Source organism: Ascaphus truei, chromosome 7, assembly GCF_040206685.1.
Source record: "Ascaphus truei isolate aAscTru1 chromosome 7, aAscTru1.hap1, whole genome shotgun sequence".
NCBI lineage: Eukaryota > Metazoa > Chordata > Amphibia > Anura > Ascaphidae > Ascaphus > Ascaphus truei.
In genome coordinates this window covers 10,862,152-10,878,519 of record NC_134489.1, presented here as the reverse complement: position 1 = coordinate 10,878,519, position 16,368 = coordinate 10,862,152, and positions in this window count along the sequence as shown.

Sequence of the window (16,368 nt, the reverse complement as noted above, 5' to 3'; positions counted from 1 at the left end):
ACACTTACAAGTGAGCACACCCTGCCGTATGAAGGCTTTGGAATACAGTACATGCAATTTATTAGATGCAAAGATCAGGTCACTGTGAAAACATTTGCTTTGTAAAATATCCTGTCTTGCTTTGTAATTGTCTCTGTGGCGTGTGTAACGGTTTTTTCTGGACCCCACTTGACCCACCCAATCTCAGATTGGCCCCTGTGGTCTAACCGGTCCCCATTACATGGTTGTGTCTTGTGGCGCACCTGTTGGCTACAGGACTCCTGTGTCTCCCGCATGATGTTAGTGGGGATATCAGCAAGACAGGCAGCTGAGGTAGTGTGCTTTGAGTCCTACCTACATCCAGTGCAGCGCCTCCACCTCATCAGGATCTCTGCGTCCGCAGGGAGATGGATCTGAGGAGGACCTCCTTCTTGGTGCCTTCCTCTGCTGAGTAACTCCACACTCACACATGAGGGTTTCGGTGAATAAGGGCATCTTTATTTTCAGCATAGGCAGACTGCCCCTCACAGCGGTTGTACTTAGCCGCTCATGATTATTCTGCTCTTCCCTTCAAAAGGTCATGTCCTCCTAATGGAGTTGGGTCACCTCTCCCCGCAGGGAGATCCCCACCTGTGTCAGGTCCCTGATCACAGTGCAGATCCTACTGAATATATCTGACAGCCTCACTTGCTGCAGACCTCCAATGCTGAACCATAACTATAGATTAACCACCTAACTTTGGGCAGTGCTGTGTCTTATATAACTTAGGGAATAGCCCCACCTCTTATGTCACTGATGGTGGACAGAGAGAATGTTACCACTCCCCTTGAGTACATATGACACCTCACCAAGGTGTGAGGGCAAACCTCCATGATTGATGCTGGCAATCCTGTATACTTACCAGGTTTACTGCCAGCATGAGAGAGAACTGTATACCATTTTTAAACATGGCTACATTCTCCCCCTGGTGAACCCCAACGGCCCGACTGGGACCTAAATTTGTAGAACATTCCTCCAGGCAGCGCATCAAAACATACAGAACATCATATAAAAATACATTATACAGTTCTAAATCACACAGTAACATAATGGTACCCCATGCATGCTGACCTGCAGACTGCACTGCCTCCTAAGGAGAATCCCACTCTACCATCCTAATAATAGTGCCTGGGATCTGGCTTCCGCACCTCCCTGCCAGCGATGTCCTTGACAGTAACGCTATGTTCTCTGGGTAGCCCATTTTCTGGCCTATACTCTACCCAGTGCATATGGATGTTACGCCCAATACTCTACACCCTCATCAGCTGAGTGACCCTCTCCTCCGTCTTGTAACCCGAGTACCCACCACCTTTAGACATAATGTACTCCTAGATGGTTTCCCTCAGCCAAGCATGTCTTCCATCCTCGATCTCCTGCATCAAGGGCTCTGGTACATAAGGGTACTCCAACCCGTGGGACTTTTTGTACCTAGTGATTATGGCTCTCTCAGCCCTGCTAGACCTAATCAATCTAGCGTTACCTGCCCTACCTGGCAGCACCCATGACAATGGCTCATCGGATTCTACGGGGTCCCTGAATCTGGCTGTCCCCTTGGGATCCACTACCCCTGAGTGTATGTCATGCCACCTAAGCCTAAGCTCCTCTAACAGTTCCTCCTCCGTGAATTCCCCTACTCCCCACCAGTAGTCCACAATCCCTTCTCTCTGTAATATAAAGCGTGTGCGGTCCAGCCAGGCCTCATACCCTTCAAACAAGGGCGCCCACCACCTGGTCTCTCTTTCCCCAGCACTCTCCGGTACCACCACGGTACCCTCACTGTCCTCTAGCTCTCCCCCAGATGATATCCCCGAGGTGCCAGTGGATCTGGAGTTTGACCCTAACCTTTTAGGCCTACTGGTAACACTCGCTGTACTAGTACATTCACTGAATCATGACACTTGTCTCGTATACATTCCCCCTCCCGATCCTTCATCAGAGGTGAAACACTCGCCCCAGTCCAAGTTTTCCCCAATCCGTTCTTCAGAAGTAGCTCGGGACTCCCCAGACAACCCTTGGCTTGATTGGGACCCAGATGAGAAAGTGACAGGGACAGGGGCTTTAACTATGGCCGGGGGTTGGGCATGGGGGGAACACTGCCAGCATACGCGGGGCTACGACCCGCAACTTCATGCTACCTTGCCCGGTGCCATCGGACTGGCATTCCGGTTCTCCCGGCTTTGTTCCCAGGCTTCCGCAGGGCCTGCCAGCTCTTCCCGGACCCAGGCGACCTGGTACAGCTTGTTGGTCGCGAAGACACGGCCATCTTCCATCCGGCTCCGCTGTGTCCGCCGGATTTGACGTCATCGATCTCGCGGGACTCACCGCCGCCATCTTGGGTTGGGCTCCCCACCGGAACCTCTTCCTCCACAACGACATCCGCTGCCGGAAGTGAAAGTCCTGCTCTCCGCTCGGGCCTGGGCTAGGCCTTTCTCCACCGTAGCCACCACCGGCGCCTGTGGAGGGTAAGAGTATGCCTCACCGCTCCTTCGGCTCGAGATGGGATCTTCTCCTCCGTCTGCTCCGCCAGTCACCACGGCCGTGGGACTCTGCCACTCTGGCTGCCTCCGCACAGGCGATCTCGGCACCTCGAGGCTCCGCTGCGACACAGGCAAGACCTGCTTCGTTCATAGCACCGCTGCAGTGGTCCGCCGGTAGGTGCATCACCACCGTCGTCGGGTCGCTTGTTCCTCGTCCGAGGAGCCGAACTCCGACTCGGGGAGTGGCGCTCCCGCAGGGGACCGACGGTGAGGTTCCGGGTTCTCACCGCTTTGTAGGCCCCTTTCAAATCAGGCTCCGTTTTAAATCATTAGGCGCGATCCCCATGCTCCGGGATCAACAGGTTCTTTCCAGGCCGCACGCGGGGCTTCAGCCGTCAGCATGGCTGTGTCCGCTCCCGCCTCCACGGTCTGTCCGGGCACGAAGGACTGCCCGGTCCATAGGTAATGGATGCCACACTGGGGGCACCTGGCCGTTGTGCTGACCACACCACCCGGCAGCCGGCACTGCATGCATAAGCACTTAACGATTTCTTTGCCACCCACTGAGCACCAGGAAGACTCCTGGGGCTGAGTAGGGGTGAGCGGAGATGTCCATCTCTTCGTCCGCTTTGCTGGCCATGCTGATGACTGGAGACACTTTTTGCAGTGGTCTTTCCTGTTCTCCAGCTGCTCGCAACTGAAGGGCAGGGGTCGGTTTAGTAACTCCTCCCTCCGCCAGCTCCATTCTCATTTGGCACAGCTGGAAACCACTCCCCCTGGTTGAGATTAGGGGAGGGTCCCACAAGTTCACAGGGTGACCCAGAACTGGCGCTGAGCCTGTCACTGTCCATGAGGGCACGGCCACAGCTTTCGCGCCATACTCCCCAGCAGGGTGGGGTTCTCTGTTTGGCGCCAATCCCGGCCAACTGTCTGCAACTTTTGCATTTGCAGAATTTCCTGCACTCGGCCCACGCGGTGTCCCAGGGAAGCGGGAGCCGCCATCTTGGTTTGCACGGCCGTTTACAATCGCAATTGAGGTAGATTTTTGCATAGGAATCGCCGTCTGGCAATCAGGTTCTCCGTTTCCACCCATCACCACAATGTCCTCAACACTGTCCTCCAGGGTAGCACCCCTTGGTCCTAGGCAAGACCAAAACGGCGCGGCCACTGCCTTAGTGCCATTCCACAAAATGCTGGCAAAAGTTCCTTCTGCAGCATGTTCCTCAGTAGCCCGCACACCACGTGCGTTCCCTCCATCTGCCTCCATCCGCCATCTTGGACTCTCCGCGCCGCGTGGAGCTTCCCTTCTTGCGGTCGCCATCTATTCACTGTAGTAGTTCATACTGCACATGGAGCTCCTCTCTGCAGGGCAGCTGCCATACCGATGCAATAAAGAATGCCACGATGCACCACCTACGTGTACCTATGTATGTCTGACTCATGTTGCACTACCTCAGGCTAGGCTCACTCTCTCTGTGTATGCTGTGTCCACCTCCCTCCAGTCGGTGCTCTGCGGTCAGTGGTCTGGAAATGGCTAGAGTACTCTGGCCAGTACTAGGGCGTCTACCTCTGTTGGCCCCCCACTAGTGCAGGTCCTCTCTAGAATTCCTGACCAAGTTAACAGGCTATTCTCATGAGCATGGCATCCCACAACTAGCTGCCTCAAGGTGACTAGGACAGCTATAGCCCTGTCTCCAGACCCACTTAACTCCTCTCAGGATCCTAGGTCGTCCCTGCGGGCTGACAAATCCATCAGGCCCCCTGACTACCCCTAGGCTCCGTCCCAAACACAGCACTGACTGGCAGCATAAGCTCTCCCTATTTCCTAGTGTGCCCAACAAAAGCCTATCCTGTTGATGCAGATCTCAGCAGCTCGCCTCCAATTGTAACGGTTTTTCTGGACCCCACTTGACCCACCCAATCTCAGATCGGCCCCTGTGGTCTAACCGGTCCCCATTACATGGTTGTGTCTTGTGGTGCACCTGTTGGCTACAGGACTCCTGAGTCTCCCGCATGATGTTAGTGGGGATATCAGCAAGACAGGCAGCTGAGGTAGTGTGCTTTGAGTCCTACCTACATCCAGTGCAGCGCCTCCACCTCATCAGGATCTCTGCGTCCGCAGGGAGATGGATCTGATGAGGACCTCGTTCTTGGTGCCTTCCTCTGCTGAGTAACTCCACACTCACACATGAGGGTTTCGGTGAATAAGGGCATCTTTATTTTCAGCATAGGCAGGCTGCCCCTCACAGCGGTTGTACTTAGCCGCTCATGATTATTCTGCTCTTCCCTTCAAAAGGTCATGTCCTCCTAATGGAGTTGGGTCACCTCTCCCCGCAGGGAGATCCCCACCTGTGTCAGGTCCCTGATCACAGTGTGGATCCTACTGAATATATCCGACAGCCTCACTTGCTGCAGACCTCCAACGCTGAACCATAACTATAGATTAACCACCTAACTTTGGGCAGTGCTGTGTCTTATATAACTTAGGGAATAGCCCCACCTCTTATGTCACTAATGGTGGACACAGAGAATGTTACCACTCCCCTTGAGTACATATGACACCTCACCAGGGTGTGAGGGCAAACCTCCATGATTGATGTTGGCAATCCTGTATACTTACCAGGTTTACTGCCAGCATGAGAGAGAACTGTATACCATTTTAATACATGGCTACACGTGAAATATATTATATATTTTTTTTGTTTGTATTTTTGTTTATTTAAAATTATTATTATTATTATTTTTTTAAACACTTGTTTTGTATATACAGGTAAACCCCGTTATAACGCGGTCCTCGGGGTCCACCCCGAGACCACCGCGTTAGTAACGGGGTCGCGGGGAAAAAAATGGCCGCCGCTTTAGCGCATATTCACCCCGCGGTGAAGGAGATGGGAGCGGGGATGTCCCTCCGGTCCCCGCTACCCCCTGTCACCGCGTGACAGGCCGCGGGACAGGAGATGGGAGGTGGGATACCCCTCAGGTCCCGGCTTCAACCTGTCACCGCGGGACAGGCCGCGGGACAGGAGATGGGAGGGGGGATGCCCCTCAGGTCCCGGCTTCAACCTGTCACCGCGGGACAGGAGATGGGAGGGGGGATGCCCCTCTGGTCCCGGCTTCCCCGTCACCGCGTGACAGGAGATGGGAGGGGGGATGCCCCTCCGGTCCCGGCTTCACCTTCTCCCCACCGTTGTCCCCGCTGCCTGCGCAGGAGGAGGGGGGGGGAGCGGGTGCTGGTGTGTGTAAGTGTGTGAGAGTGTGAGAGTGTGAGTGAGTGTGTGTGAGTGTGTGTAAGTGTCTGTGAGTGTATGTAAGTGTATGTAAGTGTATGTAAGTGTATGTAAGTGTATGTAAGTGTGTGTGAGTGTGTGTGAGTGTGTGTAAGTGTGTGTGAGTGTGCGTAAGTGTGTGTCAGTATGTACCCTTACCATCTCCTTTCCCTGTGCTGCAGGTCGCTGGTCCCCTACCTGGTCAACCCCTCTGTGTGGAGTCGGATCCTGGGGTTGTAAGTAATTGCAGGCTCCAATTAGGGACAAATAAACTGGGGCCAGCAACAGACCGGCGTATTATGGTCCTTTCCCCGCGGGGTCTCTCGGTACTTGTAGTTCAGGCTCCACTATGTTTACAACCTGTGTGTGTGTGTGCAGTGTGCAGTGTGTGTCAGTGTGTGCAGTGTGTGTGCAGTGTGAGCAGTGTGAGCAATGAGCAGTGTGTGTGCAGTGTGCAGTGTGTGCAGTGTGAGCAATGAGCAGTGTGTGTGCAGTGTGCAGTGTGTGCAGTGTGAGCAATGAGCAGTGTGTGTGCAATGTGTGAGCAGTGTGTGAGCAGTGTGTGAGCAGTGTGTGAGCAGTGTGTGAGCAGTGTGTGAGCAGTGTGTGTGCAGTGTGTGTGCAGTGTGTGTGCAGTGTGTGTGCAGTGTGTGTGCAGTGTGTGTGCAGTGTGCAAAAAAAAAATGAAAACGTTTTTTTTTTTTTTTTTTTTTTAAACGGGAGCCACGGGAAAACCGCGTCATAACCGAATCGCGGTATAGCGAGGCGCGTTATAACGGGGTTTACCTGTACTAATATACACATCAAATAGAAGTGGTAACACGTTTTCTATAGCACGCTTATCTTTTATCAAATCAGTCCTTGATCTTCAAGCTGGTGTTATTAGCAGAAGTGTCAGTGGGACACACGCAGGTGAGTGCTCCTCTGTTTCCACACACAAGCAGACACGGCTACAATAATTACACCTGATTTTAATAAGTATAGTACAGGGGTAGCCAACTCCAAGGGCTACCAACAGGTCAGGTCTTCAGGATATCCCTGCTTCAGCACAGGTGGCTCCACCTGTACTGCAGCAGGGATATCCTGAAACGCTGACCTGTTGGTAGCCCTTGAGGACAGGAGTTGGCCTTCCCTGCTGTAGACTATGATCATCTGAAGCAGGGATATCCTGAAAACCTGACCTGTTGGTAGCCCTTGAGCACAGGAGTTGGCTACCCCAGGTATAGTACATGCTAAATAGGTACAGATAGAGGGTATGAAGCAGTATGTGCTATTAAAATCCAGGGCATGCCTAAATTAGATGTTCCCTGGTGAAGAACCCTCAAAATAAATAATCCCGTATGTTTCCGCATTATGAAATGACAGTGTGGTCCTTTGTGTATATTCCAAACACTTTATTTTAAGGAAAGCAATTCACGAATAACACATTATATATATATATATATATATATATATATATATATATATATATATATATATATATAAATAATGTGTTATTCGTGAATTGCTTTCCTTAAAATAAAGTGTGTGTATATATATATATATCTATATATATATAAAAAATGTGTGTTATTCATGAATTGCTTTTCTTAAAATAAAGTGTATATATATATATCAAACACACAAAAAAGTATGTTGCTATATATATATATTCCACAGAAGCAGCCGGCACTCCACTTGCAAGTAGAAAAAATATGGGTGCTTGTCCCATAAAGCAATAATAAACCATACGATACCGTTTGAAGCATGAGATCAGGAGACAGCACTCTGGTAAGTTTAATCACAAGTTTATGTGTCTTTTTCAATACAAAAACTTGTGATCAAACTTACCAGAGTGCTGTCTCCTGATCTCGTTTGATATATATATATATATATATATATATATATATATATATTATAATAATAAAGGATATATATATATATATATATATATATATCACCCATTTGCTTCTGGTCGCATTATCTATTACATATAAAATCAGATACCTACCTCTGCAGTGTGACCAGAATTCAGTTTACAAACACAGGTTGATTCAATCAGGTCTCTTTTCCAAGGCATTGTGGGTTTGTTTCTGCCCTGTTCACACTGAAATCAGGAGCGGATCAGCTCTTGTTCCTCGCGGGTTGGTTGAGCCATTACCATGTGCTGACCCAGTAGTTACAGACAGCCCTGCAGTTTTAACCCGCTCAATACGCGAGGGGCCTCCAACACATTGCAAAGCAGTGGAGGGGTTAATGGATATAGTTCTGATGCCAGTTTTTGGACCTATGGGAACAGCTGCTGGGAAGGGGTTAAAAAAACAGGACTGGTAATAATAACACAGTTTGATATCTTGCATTATAATACGTGCTCCATGTAGCTCCTCCTATTGTTCCATATAACCACTCTCTAACTCCTCCTATTGCACCATATAAGCGCTCTCTAACTCCTCCTATTGCACCATATAAGTGCTCCCTATAACTCCTCCTATTGCACCATATAAGCGCTCTCTAACTCCTCCTATTGCACCATATAAGTGCTCCCTATAACTCCTCCTATTGTTCCATATAACCGCTCTCTAACTCCTCCTATTGCACCATATAAGTGCTCCCTATAACTCCTCCTATTGTTCCATATAACCGCTCTCTAACTCCTCCTATTGCACCATATAACCGCTCCCTATAACTCCTATTGCAACATATAAGCGCTCTCTAACTCCTCCTATTGCACCATATAAGCGCTCTCCATAACTCCTATTGCACCATATAAGCGCTCTCTATAACTTCTCCTATTGCTTCCTACAACGCCTCCCTCACTCCTCCTATTGCTCCATATAACCGCTCCCTATAATTCCTCCTATTACCCCATATAACCGCTCCCTATAACTCCTCTTATTTCTCCATATAACCACTCCCTATAACTCCTCCTATTGCACCATATAACCACTCCCTATAACTCCTCCTATTGCCCCATATAACCCCTCCCTATAACTCCTCCTATTGCACCATATAACCACTCCCTATAACTCCTCCTATTGCCCCATATAACCCCTCCCTATAACTCCTCCTATTGCTCCATATAACCGCTCCCTATAACTCCTCCTATTGCTCCATATAACCGCTCCTTATAACTCCTCCTATTGCTCCATATACCCCCTCCCTCTAACTCCTCCAGGATGGGCTGCAGGTGAGTTCCTGCAGGGGAGCCAGGATGGCTTTAGACCCAGGGGTTGGTGGCTGTGAGTTGGAGCTGGAAGTAGGAGAGGCTGCAGGCTGCAGCAGTGGTGTAGGCCTTGGTGAGGCTGAATGTGAGGTACAGGAGAGTTTGGAGAGAAAGGAAAGAGCAGAACAGAATCTGCTTAAGAAAGAAGAGAAACAAGCTTTATTGAAGAAGTATAACAGGAAGGTAGAAGAATTGGAAATAGAAAATATTAAGTTAAAGAGATGTCGTGGTCGTGAGGTAGACATGCGCAAGAAGCAAATAAATCATCTGCATGTTGAATTAACCGGTTGGAGGTTGAGATTGCTAAAATAACAGGGGTTCCAGTCAGACAGAAACGTTCCCTTTTAAAAACTATTGAAATGCTAACCCACAGTGCTGAACAGGGTGCAGAGCAAAGTGCCAAGCAGGGTGCAGAGCGGGGCGCAGAGCAAAATGCTGAGCAGGGTGCAGAGCAAAGTGCAGAACAAGGTGCAGATTCATATTGTGGAAACGGTAGCCAAAACCCCATTAAATGCTCTCAAGAAAAGATAAGTTTGGTGACGCCTACAAGAAGTGGGAGAGAAACTAGATCCCAGAACAAGTCTGCAAAGTCTAAAGATAAAACAGAGAACTTATCCCAGGAAAATTCTGATTCAGATCCTGACAGTTTAATTCCACCAACTGCCAAGAAAACCCCAAAGGGTAAAGCTGCAAAAAAAAAGAAAGCAAAGGACCGGAAGCTAAAGGTTTCCACAGGAGAAGGTAACAGCCCTGTAATAGGGTCCAAAGACTTCAGGGAAGGGGACTCACCTCAGGGTGTATCAGACTGTGAGCAAGGATCTGTTCCAGAGCTTCCAGCATCCCAGGGGTTAATAGCAGAAGATCTGATTAAAAGACCATTGCATGCAAAGAAAGCAGCAGACACCTGTGATGTTGGGTTATCTCAGACTCCCACACTGGGAGAAGTTAAAGAAATTACAAAGAAATCTGGAGAGCAGCAAAGCAAGAACCTAGAAACTCTGAGAGGAGTTCAGCTGGAAATGGAGTTTGTGCCTGAGAGCAGTGAGCCAGAGAACCCATGCTCACCTGGACTTACAGAACCACACCCATGCTTATTAGCTGGTCCTGGGATTCAGAACTCTGAGAGAGAACAGCAGGTGGTAATTAGCAGCAATGGAGACTGCATTAACCCTGTAGTGCCTGGGAGTGAAGTAAAGGTTGTAGAGACTGAAAGTGCTGCTCCTATCCAAACAGTTCCTGATAGAGTGGCCCAATCAGAAGATGGGGTAAGGCAAAGTAATGGCATCAAGGTAACCCCAGTTCACACAGCACCCCCTTCAGCCTGGAGTGGGAGATCCTTTGTGAGCGCTGTGACCAGAAATGCACAACCTTTAAAAAGGAGGAATGTGGTAAGGTTGAGGTATAAAGGTAGTGAGGAGATGAAGCCTGACAGGATTTTTGTAGGAAACCATTTATTGAAACAATCTTTGAGCTTCAACGCAGATGACACTTATGCCCTTTCCATGTTCCAGGTTCATGCGAATACAATGTCAGCTTTAAGAGACCTCAGGCTCTGGACTATTTCTGGACAAAATATGAGAGTCTTAAAAATTCAGAATTATGGAAGTCCTTTGCAGCTATTCCTGTGTCCAAACCGAAAACAAAGTCGGTGACAATTCTCTTCAGACACGAATCAGTGCCAATATCAGATATTCTGATATGGCTTGGCAGACAATGCGAAGTACTGGCTCCACCTACAAGGATTATGGACACAGAAGAAATTTGGATTGGAGGTTGGAAGGTGCAAGTCAGACTTTGGCGACATGGCAATGTTACAAAGCATTTGCCCAACTCCTTCTTCATAGGAAGAGAAAAAGGAAATTGTTTTTACTATGGTCAGCCAACCTTGTGCCATAGATGTGGTTCAGCCAGACATTTAAGCATGTCTTGTGATGTTCTAAAATGCAACTTGTGCCAGTCCTTGGGCCACGAGAGGGCAAGTTGTACAAACATCAGATGTAATTTATGCGATAAATTTGGACATTCATACACGAATTGCGCAGAAGCCTGGCATAATATTTCAAAAGTATGGGAGCAGGAAGTGGACTTCGAAGACAATGAAGCACTTTACGACCGAGCCCTGAAAGTTGCAGACAGAATAAGTCTGGATCCGCCTGCAGATGGGGTTGGTCTGGTTCAGCCTAGGGATGGCGCTTGCTTAGATCCTCCTGGGGACGGAGCTTGTCCTGGACCGCCTGTGGATGCAGTTTGCCCAGATACACTTACAGAAGAAACAATTATTGAGAGTGTAAACAGGGCCCAGGAAATGTCAGAAGACCCCTTAGAAGGAACCTCCTCAAATCTACTCCCAGCAGGGGAACAATCTGGGGAATCAGATGATCCTACTATGATGGAAACCCAAGTGAGGGGAAATAATAATAAAGAAAAAGAAAGTGAGCAGCTTTGGGCACAGGGAAAAAGAAAAGGAAGAAGAGCATGGTAAAAAAACTTGGAGGGACTCTTCAACGTCCTGCAGGTCCCGCTGGTAAAGTTCCTCAGGTAACTATAAAGAACCGTTTTTCTGCTCTTAGGAAGGATTGGGGGTCAAGAGCTGAGGACTCTGACGATGTAGAAGAACTTTCCTTATCAGAAGAGGAACATAATATGGATGTTTCCAGAGAGACAGACTCGGACATGATCCCACCTTAAGTGACCATTAAGAGGTTTGGGTCATTGGGGGATAATGTGGGGAAAAAGAAAAAATAATACGGTGTGGTTTTTTTTGTTGGGGGGGTGGCGGGGTGGGTGTGGCTTAAAATGTTTGTTCATTAATTAATCCTTTAAAGGTAGTAGCTATTGTTATAGTTAAGGCTTTTATTTAGTTTCAATTAAAATGTGTATAAAAGGAATGTGAAGTTGCTGTTGAGGAGTAAGGTGGCACACATGCCGAGTTAATATTGATATAATATAAGTTTGTACATAATGAGCAGTTTTTTGTTTGAAATGTTTTTTCTATGGAATGGAATGTTGGAAATTTTTTTCAATAAAAAGAATTCCTCCTATTGCCCCATATAACCGCTCCCTATAACTCCTACTGCTCCATATAACCGCTCCCTATAACTCCTACTGCTCCATATAACCGCTCCCTATAACTCCTCCTATCGCTCCATATAACCGCTCCCTATAACTCCTCCTATCGCTCCATATAACCGCTCCCTATAACTCCTCCTATTGTCCCATATAACCGCTCCCTATAACTCCTCCTATTGCTCCATTTAACCGCTCCCTATAACTCCTCCTATTGCTCCATATAACCGCTCCTTATAACTCCTCCTATTGCTCCATATAACCCCTCCCTATAACTCCTCCAGGATGGGCTGCAGGTGAACTCCTGCAGGGGAGTCAGGATGGCCTTAGACCCAGGGGTTGGTGGCTGTGTGTTGGAGATGGAAGTAGGAGAGGCTGCAGCAGTGGTGTAGGCCTTGGTGAGGCTGAATTTATTTATTTATTTATAAAATATTTTACCAGGAAGTAATACATTGAGAGTTACCTCTCGTTTTCAAGTATGTCCTGGGCACAGAGTAAAACAAATAATACATGGTTACAAATACAGTTACATAAATGAACAAGGTATACATTTATATACAAGACATTGCATGCACAGTTAAAGAAAATATATATTATGAGCGTGTGAAACAGTTACAGACCAGATTAAAGTGTGAGACAGCCTTAGATTTGAAAGAACTTAAGCTGGTGGTGGATATGAGAGTCTCTGGTAGGTTGTTCCAGTTTTGGGGTGCACGGAAGGAGAAGGAGGAACGTCCGGATACTTTGTTGAGTCTTGGGACCATGAATAGTCTTTTGGAGTCTGATCTCAGGTGATAGGTACTGCATGTGGTAGGGGTGAGGAGCTTGTTCAGGTAGCTGGGTAGCTTGCCCAGAAAGTATTTGAGGGTGAGACAGGAAAGGTGAACTTTGCGCCTAGACTCTAGTGATGACCAATCTAGTTCTTTGAGCATTTCGCAGTGATGTGTGTTGTAGTTGCATTGGAGAACAAAACGACAAATTGAATTGTAGAGGGTGTCAAGTTTGCTAAGGTGGGTTTGAGGAGCCGAGCCATATACTATGTCTCCATAGTCAATAATTGACATTAGCATCTGCTGTGCAATACGCTTTCTGACCAGGAGACTTAGGGAGGATTTGTTCCTGTAAAGTACCCCTAGTTTGGCATAGGTCTTGGTTGTCAGGGTATCAATGTGCATCCCGAATGTTAAGTGGGAGTCAAACCATAAGCCCAGGTATTTAAAACTAGTGACAGGTGTTAGGGTGGTTTTAGCGTTGGTTCTAATCAGGAGCTCAGTCACTGGAAGCTTTACAAATTTAGTCTTGGTCCCAAATACCATTGTTACAGTCTTGTCAGTGTTTAAAAACAGTTTGTTTTGGGAAATCCAGTTTTCGAGTCTCAAAAAGTCAGACTGAAGTATGTGTTGAAGGTCAGAGAGGCTATGGCTGTGTGCATACAGGATTGTGTCATCTGCATACATGTGTATTGAGGCTTCCTTACAAGCTGTGGGAAGATCATTAATGAACACTGAGAAGAGTAGGGGCCCCAGAACAGAGCCTTGCGGGACACCACAGGTGATATCCAGGGGGTTGGAGTTAGAGCCTGAGATGGACACATGTTGGGATCTTCATGATAGGTAGGACTGAAACCAGTTTAAAGCATGTTTCCCTACTCCAGAGCTCTGGAGTTTGTTAAGCAGGATAGCATGATCAACTGTGTCAAAAGCCTTTGCAAAATCTAGGAATACTGCACCAGTGAGTTGTCCCCGTTCCATTCCACACTGGATTTCATTGCAAACTTTTAGCAGGGTAGTTACGGTGGAGTGTTTGGGACGAAACCCAGACTGGAATTGGCTAGGGAAATTTGTCTTGGTGTAGAACTCGCTTAATTGGGAGTGGACACATTTTTCCATAACTTTGGATAGAATTGGGAGAAGTGAGATTGGCCTGTAGTTTGAGACAGTGTTTTTGTCCCCACTTTTGAAGATTGGGACAACTCTGGCAGTTTTCCAGGTCTTAGGGATATGGCCTGCAGACAGGATAGAGTTGACTATGGACGCAATTGGTTTGGCAATGGCTGGGGCACCAAGTCGTAGGAACCTAGATTGTAGTAAGTCGGGTCCACATTGGCTGCTTAGTTTTAGTTTGAGGAGCGCTTGTGTAATCTCCTCTTCAGATACTGGGCTAAATTGAAAATTGTGGGCAGTGTTGGGAGGGGGTGGGACTATAGGGGTACTCCCAGGATGAGATTCAGGTTTGGGGTTTGTGCTGCGTTTCGCTAATAAGTTAGTGGCACACCCCACAAAGTAATCATTGAATGCATTTGCAATGTCAGTGGGGTTTGTCAGAGTAATATCCCCCTTAGTGATATTACTTGGTTGTTGATGGTTAGGAGGCTGGAATATATTGTTGATAACCTTCCAGAAATTAGCTGGGTTTGATGTATTCTGGAGGAGATTGTCAGAGTAATATTGTGCTTTTGCATGCCTTGTTTGCCTTGTGCACACGTTCCGCAGGCATCTGTAGTGATTGAGATCCTTGGTAGTGCCAGTTACTTTGTAGCTTTTCCACAAGGCATCCCTGAACTGGTAGAGTGCTATAAGGTCAGGTGTAACCCATGGAAGGTGGGCCCCCCGTACCCTTATTTTGCGTAGTGGAGCATGGGTATCGCAGAGTTTTAAGAACTCGGATTGGAAATATTCGAGCGCAGAATCAGGGTCGGGAATTAAATCGATTCTGTGCCATGGGCAGTTGGTAAGGTCATCCAGAAACTGTTGTGGGTTAAAGTTTTTAAATGTTCTAGTGAGGAGAACTTTGGGGCTTGAATGGGGCGGTTTAATTTTCCTTACACAGTACACTATTGCATGGTCACTGAAAATGTCAGGAAGGATGCCAGAGGATTGGATTCTGCTGGGGTTTGAGGAGAGAATCCAGTCTAGCAAGGAATGGTTATGCGACTTCAGGTTTATTCGTGTGGGTTGGGAAATGAGTTGCGATAGGTTAAGTGACTTGAGTTGTATCTGGATTTTGTGGTTTTTAGGGTCAAGCCAATTGAAGTTGAAATCCCCAAGAACTAGCAGCTCACTCTTCTCATTCAGAGAGGAAATGGAGGCAAGAAATTGGGTGATATCAGTCAAGGATTGTAGAAGGGCTTTAGGGGGGCGGTAGATGCCAGCAAGCAAGATGGGCTTAGAAAAGGGGAGGCAGATTTTGCCAACTAGAGTTTCAAAAGAGGGTGGACTTGGTGGGCAATGTAGCAGTGTAAATTGTAAGGTGTCTGCAATATAAAATAACACCCCTCCTCCTCTCTTTGACCTATCTCTCCTAAAAATGGAGTATCCCTGAATGGCGATATTTGCATCAGGGTTTTTATGGGTTAGCCATGTTTCTGTAAGAACGATGGCTTTGGGTTTATGCATAAGGCACCATGCCCTTAGTTCGTCTAGTTTGGGCAGCAGGCTCCGGATGTTTATATGGGCGACAGATAGCCCTTTTTGGAATTTAAAGGTGGAATTCTCAGGGGCATGGGACAGAGCTGAAATGGGAGGACCTGGGTTAGTTTCAATATCACCTGCTAGAGAGAGTAATAGTATGAGAAGAAATTTGGGTAGTTGTTTACAAGTTGTAAATTTGTGGTGTTTTCCATTAGAGTGAGCAGTGGTTGGTGTGCTGGTTTTTAGAGTTCTCCACCAACATTCAGTAGATAGTGCAAGGCTTTTGAGTAGTCCAGGGTGTATGGTGATGTTGGGTGCGGGCCAGGATGGAGGAGTTTGTAGTGGATAGAGGGAGTAACATCTCCATGAGGCCAGGAGAAAGAAAAAAGTTAGAAGACATAGCAGGTTCATGATGCCAGAGGTAGGCAGTGCTGCATGGAGCTGTTGTGAGCAAAGTGAGTGTGTGCAGACTAAACAGCAGGGGTGAGCCAGTTCCTTGTCAAGTGTTTTGCTGCATTGCAATGCTAGAGTCAATTCAGGGTTTCAGTGTTTTGTGCAGTCAGTTTTGGGAGAGGCTGCAGTGAAAGAAGTTGTAAAGGGGTGGGGGGTTAAAGTATGCAGGCTAACAAGCATGGGATCATAGTGTGATCTGAATAGCTTACCATTTGTTGTCTTGAGTTAAAGAGTTTGCAGAAAGAAGCAGTCCCCAGTCACCTCTAGTCAAACTGTAGTCTAACTGTATCACTTAAAAACCTCACTGCAAGGTACAGGAGAGTTTGGAGAGAAAGGAAGGGGCAGAACAGAATCTGCTTAAGAAGGAAGAGAATCGAGCTTTATTGAAGAAGTATAACAGGAAGGTAGAAGAATTGGAAATAGAAAATATTAAATTAAAGAGATGTCCAGAACAAGTCTGCAAAGTCTAAAGATAA